We start from the raw sequence: 11,788 nt of genomic DNA, 5'->3' as shown, positions 1-11,788 counted from the left end.
TGCCCTAAATTGCCTTACCATTGGCATCTACCTGTGAACCATTAAAGTAACTGTCACATTTTCTGGATGAAAATCCCAGTCTGTTTAAGGCTCATTGGTCAGGCTGTGGATCTGAAGGAAAGCTGTGAAAATAAAGACTAAAGAGCTTTCTGTGGGCTTTAGAGACAAAGTAATACAAATGCAGAAATCTGGAAAATGTTACAAAATAATAATCAAGTGTCTGGATATCCCAGTGAGCACTGTTGGATCAATAATTAGGAAGTGGAAGCTGCATCACGATGCCCAGGCACTGCCTAGAAAAAGCCGTCCCTCAAAACTCAGCATCCAAGCAAGAAGGAGGCTTGTGAGAGAAGCCACGGAGAGGCCGACAGTCACTTTGAAGGAGCTACAGAGTGCAGTGGCTGAGAGTGCAGTAAATGTGCACTGGTCAACAGTATTAAGAGTTCTGCATAAAGCTGGCCTGTATGGGGACGGTTGCAAAAAAGAAGCCATTACTCAAAAAGAATGATCTAAAAACACGTCTGGAGTTTTCCAGAAAGCGTGAGAGTGACCTGGCTGAGATGTGCGAAAACGTTTTGTGTTCAGATGAGACCAAGATATTGTTTTTGGCTAAAATTCAAAGCACTATGTGTCCCACAAACCTGCCGCTGCCCATGCCTCAAGAAAATATCATCCCTGCAGTGAAAAATGGTGGCAGCAGCATCATGCTGTAGGGATACTTTTCATCAGCAGAGACTGGACATCTTGACAAAACTGAAGGAAGAACGCATGGATGTCAGTACAGCGGCTTCTTAGCCAGTTTGTTTTTGTATTCCCTGTCCATGTGCTCTTGTTTACTGTTTTTCCCTGTGTTCCAGCCCTGCCCTGCTCTCCGCCCTGTCTCCGCCCACCTGATTGTCTCCACCTGCCTGCCTGCGCACCTGCATCCCATCTCCTCATCAGCCTTGCCCTATATCTTCCCTGCTTGTTTCTTGTATCGACGCTAGTTCATCTCAGTTATCTGTTTCGCTACAAGCCGGTTTTCCTGTTCTGCCTGTCAGCCTGTTAGCCTGTTTTGCCGATCTTGCCTGTTCCTCTCAACCATGTTTTTGGATCAGTTTTTTTGATATTATTCGCCATGCTTTAATGGTTTTGGCTTCGCCTGTTTTGACCTGTTTTTTTGGATACCGTTTTGGAGTTAAACATCTTTGTGCATCCTGTCACCCTGTCTGCGCCTGAGTCGAATGGAGCAAAAATACAGGAAAATGCAAGTCTGCTTAAAAAACTCACCTTTCAGTAGGACGATGATCCCAAGCACAAAGCCAAAGAAACAATGGAGCTACTCAACAACAAAAAGATGAATGTGGTGCAGTGGCTCAGTCAAAGTCCTGACCTCAACGCCATTGAAAATCTGTGGCACTATTCCACAAGCATCATCCAACCACCTGACCAACCTGGAGCAAATCTGCCAAGAGGAATGGGCAGACATGACTCCCAAACTGTGTGCAAAGCTGGTAGATGCTTACCTCAAAAGACTTGAGATGGCTTTAAGGTGGCTCTACCACATATTAATGTGTGGGGGTTGAATACTTATGCAAACAGCAAATTCTTTTTTTTTTTTTTTTTTTTTTTTTTTTTAAGATTTTTTCTAACATCAAACCAAAGTCACCTTAAAATAATTAGACTTTTGAGTTTCAGTGTTTATAAATAAAATATAACAAGGCATGAAATTTCAATGCATCATTTTTAATTCAGTAAAATGTGACGTCACATTCTGTGGTATAGTTTAGAATAGTGATAAGGAGCAGGCCTTGTAATTGAAAGGTTGCTGGTTCGATTCCACACTGGGGCACTGCTGCTGTACCCTTGGGCCAGATATTTAACCTGGAATTGCATCAATAAATATCCAGCTGTATAAATGAATAACATGTAAGAATTGTAACCCATGTAAGTTGCTCTGGATAAGAGCATCTTCTAAATGCCAATAATGTAATGTAATTTATCATGGGCCAGAATACTTTTGCTAGGCACTGTACATATGTGTATGTGTACAGGGGCTAGACAAAACAGTGGAAATACCAAATGGAAAAAGGACCAAATCGGAACAGGGCCAAAGCATGATGCCATGAATCTGTCCTAATTCATTTCATGCTCTAAAATTCTTCTTTTACAGCAACATAAAATTTAGCCACTGCCTGAGATGGTTTCCATTTTAAAGCATTAACTGTGAATAATAAATATTACTGTAATGCTATAGTGGTATAACTGTTTGTCTAAACATTCAGAGCTCATATAATTATATTGTTTAATATGCATACATTTATTTATACTGTATTTATCTGTGTCAAAGCAAAAAAAAAAAAAACCTCATGACACGTTTCTTTATCATGTTTAATGATTTTCAGAGGCTGCATTTCCAATGGTTACGTATTACACTATACACTAGATCATACCACTACTTGTGTATGTAATTACAGGGATCATTATGTAGAAGAAAAAGGAAACATTTAGAACTGTGGATCTTAATATTATGACATTAGTCCGTAGAATGAGACTATGAACTTCAACCTAGACTTTAGGTCAGTGCAGCAGTAAGGAGCAGGGCTTCTAAGGCAAAGGTAACTAGTTCAATACCTATGGGCACTTCACTTGAAGCTATGCAAACCACAGATTGACAAGCTTTAGAGTAGCTTGTGACTGAACTCACTTAAATACATTCCCCTTTTAGCTACATGATGTGTAACATATCTTGGTATCAGATCTGAAGAAAAACCACTTGCCTGGAAGGCCAGCATCAAAAGGCCTTCCAGGTGCCTCTGCATTTCCTTGGTGTGGCAAAACAGAGGCAGGATCTTCACCTCTAATGGTACCCAGAATGCAATCACAGTCTGCCTCCCACACTGCAGCTGGCCTTGTGGCCTTATCCTGGAGGGAGCACCTAGGCACTCACTTGTGGGAGCCTTGCCCAGGCACGCTGCAGCCAGGGTGCAGGCCTGCTGTTTAATGCTTTCCTGTCAGGCAGTGGCAGGCCAGAAAGCATATGGGGACATCTGGGAGGTCAAATGTTACATTATTGGCATTCAGCAGACACTCTTAACAAGAGCGACTTACATAGGCTACTATTTTCACATGTTACCCATTTATACAGCTGGATCTTTACTAAGGCAATTCTGGGTAAGTACCTTGCCCAAGGATACAGCAGCAGTGCCCCAACAGGAAATCGAACCAGCAACCTTTTGGGTATGAGCTCTGCTCCGTACCACTGTGCTACACTGCCATGGTATGTGGGCATGGTACTTGTGTTTACACTGCTGAAACAATGGCTTTGTGTCCCATGGATTTACCTAACAGTCCTTGCTTGAGTGTTTCAAATATCTTGACACATATACGGCGCTGTATAGAGACAACAAGCTAAGCTTTACAGGGAACATTGACCTGATTGTGAAAAAGGTAAGCAGTGATGGTTCCTTTTGTGTCATTTTTGGTGTTTTAGTGTGTACCAGAAAATCTTAGGAAACATGCTCACTTTTGGTGTAATAGTATGGTATCCAGTTTTATTGGGGATTATGTCACATTTCAATACTGTGTTTACTAAATTACCAACTCATTTTAATGCAAAGTTTGAACATACTTCGCTGGTATAGAGAGCAAGCTATTTTGATATTGTTAACTGTTTATATTTTTACACATGATCAACTGTGACACTGAATTTGAGTTGTGAGTAAATGCTGATTTCTAATTAATTTCTTAGTTTTTAAAAGTTCAGTTAATATACACAACCACGCACGCCGTCATAGCAACATGCCGCTATAAATTACCCGTACACTACAGCCGCGCAGCCTTAACTGTCTGTGCATTAATGGCACAGATAAAGATGTTTCTTCAGCTCATCATTTCATATACACTGGTGTCCTCCACCTCCATCTTAAATAAAAGCGAAACGAGGGGCCAGCCCTGCTGCGTCTCATCCAATCCCGTCACCGCTCCCCAGCTCCAGAGGAGGAAGCGCAAACGCTCGACTGTACGAGACTTCTGATTTACTGGGGCAAAAGTAAACTTTTACTGTGCTGCGTTGCGCCTTTGTTTATGAAACCCGGTCGCACAACAGAATCTGTTGTGTAGCAGGTCGCAACGGCGAGAGGATTGCGATCGCCGCAGGGTAATAGCCAGCCCTCTGATACGAAGCCCAGAAGGCTGTGGAAAAATTACAGGTAAAAAAAAAAAAACCCCATCGGCGCAGGTGAGGGATTGGTGCGCTGCCGACAGATGATCTAACAGGTGTTCATATAACCTACATAAGAGGCTGTATTTATGACCGGCCACAGCCGGCTCGGCGCAAATCAACCCTGCCAGCTGCGCGCCGCCGTACCCCCCGGGCCCAGATGTAGCGGTCATCGCCGCCAAGCCGCGTCCGGAATCTTAATCATCCAATCATTTCCGGGAGCGCGGTTTCGCGCGTGCGTCTCGTGGAGAGGAGCGAAGGGACAAAAGCGCTATCCCAGAATGCCGCCTGCGCTCACGGGTGCGAGCGAGCAGAGCTGCCTACGACAGATTGCTTCCTTTTCATTAAGGGACCAAGACAAAAAAAAAAAGACTCACGCGTCTTCTGAGGAGGCTTCAGGCTATTTTAGCTATAGAATATTCAACAGGCAATTCACAGCAGAATTCCAACAACTTGATAAGGGTATCTCAAGATACCATTCTGGCTGAAATTCTTTTTGGCTTTATGTCTTGGCACAACAAACAGTCCAATTTATGGTGTGAATTCTGTTGCTGCTTGAAACCTACATTAAAATCCATGTCTTCAAGAAGTAATTCTGTTAATAAAAAGTTCACATTTTCATAGTTTCACATGTGCAGTGTAAGCTCCTGCACACCTCTGACAGTGATACCTGTGTGAAATCTCTCTTGCCTGTTTAAAAGCCGGCTTTCATTAACATTGAACACCTTCATAATCCTTCCACACATTTTCTTCAACCTTTGCAACCCTATGACCTTCTCGTCTGTCCTGACATGCATTATTTGCAGCACACACCTGGTGTACACACCTGGCGGCCTCTCCATCCTCCGCAGGGGGCTTGTTAAGGGCACAGGGCCTGCCATCACTTTTCAGGCCGAAGCCGCTGGATGAGGCTTTGCGAGGACGATATCCACGCCGCGTCACTTTAAGGGAGGAGAATGAATGGCTGCACAGTTCCGGTGACACGTTATTCTTTCAGCAGATGGCGCTTTTAGCGGCAGCGGCGGTGTCGCGCCCGTGATGAATGGCTGGCCAGTAACATCTTCACTTATGACCCCCTGACACGTTTTGAATAAACAGCACATTAAAATGTAGGTCTATGGCACTCTGTGTTATGAAAAAGAAGACTCCCTTAGCCTCCTCAGGTTTATAGCAATGTCACCTGCGTGGCACAGGATAATAACGTGGAGGGAATACCGGGCCATTGTGCCTCAGAGGAATATTGTTTCACTATATGGCTTTCTGTTGTTAAGGCTGTACAGCTGTTCAGCTCATAAGGGTTGTAAGCGCTGTGCTCCAGACTCTCTCACCAATTGTTTCTCTGCACAAGAACCCCTAGAATGACACTGCTGGAATTTCCAGGGCAACATTTCTGCCCACTAGATCTAGCTGGAGAACCTGAAAGAGATGCACATGCACACATGTACATTCCAAAGCCAAATGTTCTCAGGTGGTTTGACACAATTTTGAAACATCATGGAATAAGCTCGAACTTGAATGAGACAAAAGACATTTATTTGCAATGGATTTGCAATAATTTAATCACATTTTGTAATTTTTTATGTCAGCTACAACTGTGGTACTCTGGGGATGATGCTTTTTTTGAGGAGAGAAGAGAGGCACCAGAAGACACTTGGTAACACCTATGAAAGGAAAAGTGTTGCTATATTAAGAAGACCTGTTATCAGAAAATCAAGGACATGAAAGAGCTTTCAAATGTATTTCTTCACAAACATCTGTTAAGAATATCTGGTTCATGTTGTCAACATTACAGGTGTACAGAAATTACTACTGTGCTTATGTGGGAGTGTGTGTATTTGTGTGTCTTTGCGTGGGGGTTTGAGGGAATTTGATTTTTCAAAGCAAAATGAAGTGCTGAAGTTCATCCATGGCAACGGCACATAATAGGCTCCATCTTGGAACAGAATACTACAACAGGAAGCTACAGTTTATGTTGGGTTTTTGTGTGGGGAACGTTGAGTGCTATTCTGATGTTGTCTCTCTCTCTCTCTGGTAGTATGTCTCGGCGGTAGCAGCAGATGGTCGGTCTGATGTGTTAAATGAGAAGGGGGGCGCCTGAGGTCCAGGTGTGGGTGCTTTACCCCAGAGACGGGGCAGTGTTCAGCGAGCGTAGCTCCGCGGAGCCTGTGACAGCCTTCTCTGTGCTGGTGATGAGCTGGCCTGTGGAGCCCTCCTTCAGCTACAGCGTGGCCAACACCTGGGTCCCACCGCCCACCGCCTACACAGCCAATCTGCAGACGCAGGCAGAGCCTTCTGTTAGGAGCACTGCCTATACTCTAGTGCTGGGCACCATAAAAAAACTGAAAACTGTACACTGTGAAATACAGCCCCACACTTTCTCACACACCACTTCAGGTACATCCTCAGCACATGTCCTTTAGAAAAATGTACAAAACATAAGAAAGACTTTGTTTAGATGTAATAGAGGACTGAGTTCCCTACAGAATGTACCTGTTTGCTAAAGGCTAAAGAAGCATAAGCAGTGATCTCTGTTGTTCTAAACAGTCCAGTCCAATTTAATTGGTTCAGATCAGGAAAGTAGGGTTTGGTGTCACCCCAAGTTCATGACAAACCACCAGCTGGTCCCTGTCCCAAAGATGTCACTTTTTTTTGTCTGAAATGTTTTTTTGTCTTCAATGGAACAAGTCCACGATGTGCAGGCAGATATCAAGCCGCTGTGTTTTTTGCTGTCATACTGGGCCCCAGAGTACCTGTCCCAGTTACTGTGTGTGCACAATGTGTACAAATTGCTGGATGAAAAAACAAAAGCTTGTGTCCACTGAGAATATGTTCCCTTGCATTACAGTCAATGCAATAATGAAACATTTTACTCTTTTTTATTAAAGAGGCAACAGCCCTATTTATGATCACAACAGAATCCAATGACATTGAACCCAAGACCATCAGCACAATACACATCAGGAAACACGGTTCCATTAAAGAGGCAAAATGCTCTGGCCTCACTTAAATTCAAGGGGATAGATCTGATAAAATACACTCTGTATTGTCTGTCTCTATAATGCCCACACAAACTGTTCTCCTAAAGCAGACAAATTCCAAAACACTGCAAATCCGTTAATTACCCAGATTTAGCAGGAGTGAGATAAACTGACAGTGTATTATCGCAGCTGGCTGAAAAGCCATTCGGGGTTGGGTGCTGCCCCCTGTCAATCCTGCCCATTCATGTGGACCCCAGAGAGAGTGGAATGGGGGGCCAGGATGGGGGCCGAGAAGAAGACAGAGTGCAGACAGCGACCCCGCCCCGCCCTCCCTGAAGCTTCCGGAGAATTCCCACTGCCCCGTTTCTCGGCAACACCACAGCGAGGGGCGAACGGGCGCACATGGGCCCCATTGAAGGCGCTAACAAGTGCCAAGCGGGTCCGTGACCCGGGACAACCCTGCTTGCAGGACGGCCCCTTCCTCCCCACCCCCCTGAATGCCACGTGTCTGAATTGGAGCCATCTGCCTCAATTTGCGCGACATCTTTCGCCAAAATGGGCCCCCGGTTAGCCCTGACAAAGGTCCACAATGGGCCGTCTTCAAACAAACAGCGGTGCCTGTCGGCGTGCTGGGGCCTATTCACCTGCAAGCCAACTGGACGGTGTCTCATGTCAAACAATTAGCACGCATCTCGCTGCCAGCGCCTCCTCCCAAACCCCCCTGAGACCCCCCTAATTTCCATCAACATAAAAGGGGGAGTTTATCGCCAGATACTCCACAAACTTCTCCCAGGACTTAATCAAAATATTAGCCACTTAAGCAGGAAGTAGATTCTCCTGAAATGAGGAGTAATTTCTTTTTTTCCTCTCCTCCCCAGTTGCTCTTCTTTTAATTATGTCCACGCCTTTGATGGTGTTACTCCCTAGCATTTGGTTTTATGTCCTCTGTTGAAACAAAATGGAGGGACTATTGTTGAAAACTGTGCTTAGTTGTCACCACGTTAATTGTTTTCAGTGCTGGATAAATTGAGAACTGGTGAAGCCAAGTGAGAGCAAATTTAAGCCATTACATCTTATTTAATAAAAATAATAAGACTCTCATGAATCTCAGCATAGTGCTGATTCTGGCTTTTCTTTTTTGTATGAAATAACTCTTAAGCTTTTAAAATATAGCACACAGAAATGAAAGAGCACAGTCAAGCCTTGTAATGTCAGTGTAACATTTTAATGTAAAAAGGCACAAAGACAAAACTTGATGCACTCGTAATAATGTATTGAGTGTCATACACAAACAACGTACTGTCTCGAATCACAAGTAATTCTCTTCCCTGAAGAGGGCACCAGGAATTACGCCTGTCGGCATTAAGCAAAGGGAAAAAGCGAAGACAAATTTGTATTAGACTTTTGTGTCAACTGATGTACTAAAAGCACATTAATCACTGCCTTGGAAGCGACAACAGTGCCGTGCGCTCGGCACGTGATTTCTCTTCCACTTGAGCACTTCCCCAGCTTTGTATACAGCAGGTAGCTCTCACAGACGCAAACCGCCAGCTCTTTTGTGAAGCAGCACTCTTCGTTAAGCTTCCTCTCCAAGTGCGTATGGTAAAGAAACCTGAATATTGACAGGCAATGAAGACTGGGGGAGGGAAAAGGAGTCCCTGCTCATCCGTTCATTTTGTGGGGCGTAGTTTGACTACTCAGGAGAGTGAGCCCATCTCGTCCTCCTCATGGCCATGGGGTATGGTCTTCCATCAGGTCGGATTATACAGTATGAGTGCTGGAGAGATTGCCAGAGGTTGTAAGAGCTGCAAATGCACATACATACTCAGCATCACCGGATAAGAGCTGGTCATGGTAAATGTTGCATGAGTCATGACAAAACCTCTGAAGATCTTGTGAAGAAGCAGATCAGTATTCCTCTGTGTCCAACCTGATCTCATGAAAAAGTAGGCCAATTCTGACGTTTGTCCACTGTGAGAAAAAAGTCCATCGGGAATGTTTTGCTCGCCTTTAGTTGACCAATACTCACCAGTAGAGGCGCTAATGAACTTTTTCCTTGTCAATTTTTGATGCTGTTGAGGAGTGACGGTTGGCGGAGTCTACAAATTCATACACACTTCTGTTAGCTACAGCTACATTTCCACAAAATAATGTGCAACAATGGTGAGAAATCACGTTATAATAATAATAATAATAATAATAATGAGGGAAGGAGTGACACTATTCTCTTAATTGGAGTTATGCTTCTTTGATAGTGATACAAACAACTTTTTATGTGATAGAGATGACTACACATGGATGTGGAACAAATAAGTGAATCTAGCATTTAGCTCTGAATGTGAACAACGACATCTATAAAAAGAGCATAAACACAGCACAGTCCAGTGATAAGCTAGCTCACACACCTCACTCCCTCGGTTTAGCTCTTCATTCTTCAGAACAATGGATGTCTGAATCCAGCCTGGGAGAATTTGTTAACAGACCCATATCCTGCCTCCATTATCTGTTCTACAATTACAGGGGCCCGAGGCCACCGCTTCCTGCCGGAGAGTGTGACCTTGGTGGACTAAAAGCATATCAGTGCTGTGCTCCGTCGGAGATTTATGCTGAAATAAACTGGTGGCCTGCAGAGATTTGTTCAATAGGCAGGTTCAAACAGCACGCTTGTGACTCCATGACCATAGCCAGGGTTCAAGTGAACTTTTCACTCCTCAGCATACTATGGTTTCCCCTCTAGGCAGAGCCATAAAATATATGTTTTTTTTCTTTCCTGTGGGTATTCAGCAAAATGGTGACATTAATAGACTGGACTGAAGTGCGCTCGCCGACAGATGCAACCCCATTTTACATATAAAGTCTGACAAAAAAAAAACAAAAAAAAAAAACGACAGCTGGTGGCAGAAAACCACAACCTGATCCAAACAGAATAACGACTGAAATGCAGAATTTTAGTTTATATTATTCACACACATTGAATATGATATGTGCATACATTTTTTTAATTACTGAAGTGTTTCAATGCATATTTTCTATATTTCCATATTCAGATCAGATCATTGGAAAAGCAATGTTTCCAGAGTGATGAAAGCAGAATTACTGAATTATGCCCCAAATCTGTAGCAGAGGGTAATGGAGAAAGCAGACTACCAATTTTCTACCCCCCTTCCCTGTTCCCAGCAGTTTAACTCATCCATAGTGAGGTTAAGATGAGATTGTGTTTGACAATCACCTCTGATTGGGGCATTGGTATTCCTGGGCGTTCCTCCGGCTGCTGCTAAACGGAACGTTAATTGCGTGGCACGAAAAGCGCGAAATATAATCCTCAGACTCTGGGAGGTAATCCAGCTGGTCTGAAGAGCCACGGCCACTACAGCTCTCCAACGGTGCAGCCTCTCTTTTCCCAAACTGTTTCATTGCACTTCTGTGTCCTTCACAGCTGCCACAAGCAAAGCAAAGCAATGCACCTTACACTCAGCATCCGGGGCCGAGACTTTAAGAGGACAAAATGAATTTAAGAAACAGCAACCTGAATCTGCCACTGCTCTAGTACTGTAGGTGACAAGGTGTTGCATGCACGCATGCATCGGTCATTTCTTTTATATACAATTTAAATGTATTGCTTGGTGGATTTTGCTCACAAATGGCCTGGGTAGAATATCAATATCAATATTATTCATTTGAAATCTGTTAAATGTTACAAACAAATTTTACATAGATGGGGTACTATGAAACAACCCGACTGCATAACACAAGTGAAAATTTCAAAAGCCTAACAAAACTGCATTAATTGAGGATGATAATAATGATAAAGACGATGATTATCACTGCAAATATATTATCACAAAATATATTACCATTATTCTTTAACCATTTAAGACAAACAATTTCATTATACATTCCCAAGGAAAGTACAAAATAAAATATATTTTGCTAATACTTCAGGAATAAACTACCACCAGCATTAAAATATGATCACTATGTGCAGATAATTTAAAGGAGTTTGTGTAAAAAAACAAAAACAAAAAAAAAAAAACAAAACCAAGAACAATAAATGTAAGGGGAAAATCAAGTGCTGTAATTAAACATAAATACATGGATCATTAAAAAGACGGCCTGGGTAGACAGGAAGGCAGTACTCATAATAATAATACATAATTACACATATCTACATGTATGCATATTTTTCATGAATGTAGTTTTTTCCATGTTTTCTTTTTCATGGATGGTTTCACCAAACCTAATATGGTGCAGTTAAACTGAATCATAGACATTTAAGACACTTTATTCCTTTTAATCTCACAAGTGAAGCAAAGGGTACATACAATTAACCACCTTGTGGCCCGTGGATTTTCCACTGTTTATCACCTAAGGGAAGGTATGCTGCCGTTTACAGTGGCTGGAGAGGGAATACTGATGTCTGATTTACTAAGAGCTGCAACAATGCAATTCTCCATAATGAACCTGGGGACATTGCCCTGTAATGGGGCCTGCCTGGATGAAATGAACTTTGCAGAACGGCCTCCCCTCTCCTTCTGGCCGTCCCTTAATTCAGCTAATCCAGGACTGATCCTTTCACTTTGTGTCTTAACGGCGACCAGCGGTCGTGACA

This window comes from Megalops cyprinoides, chromosome 4 (assembly GCF_013368585.1).
Source record: "Megalops cyprinoides isolate fMegCyp1 chromosome 4, fMegCyp1.pri, whole genome shotgun sequence".
Classification (NCBI taxonomy): domain Eukaryota; kingdom Metazoa; phylum Chordata; class Actinopteri; order Elopiformes; family Megalopidae; genus Megalops; species Megalops cyprinoides.
Note: the sequence above shows the minus strand (reverse complement) of the source record.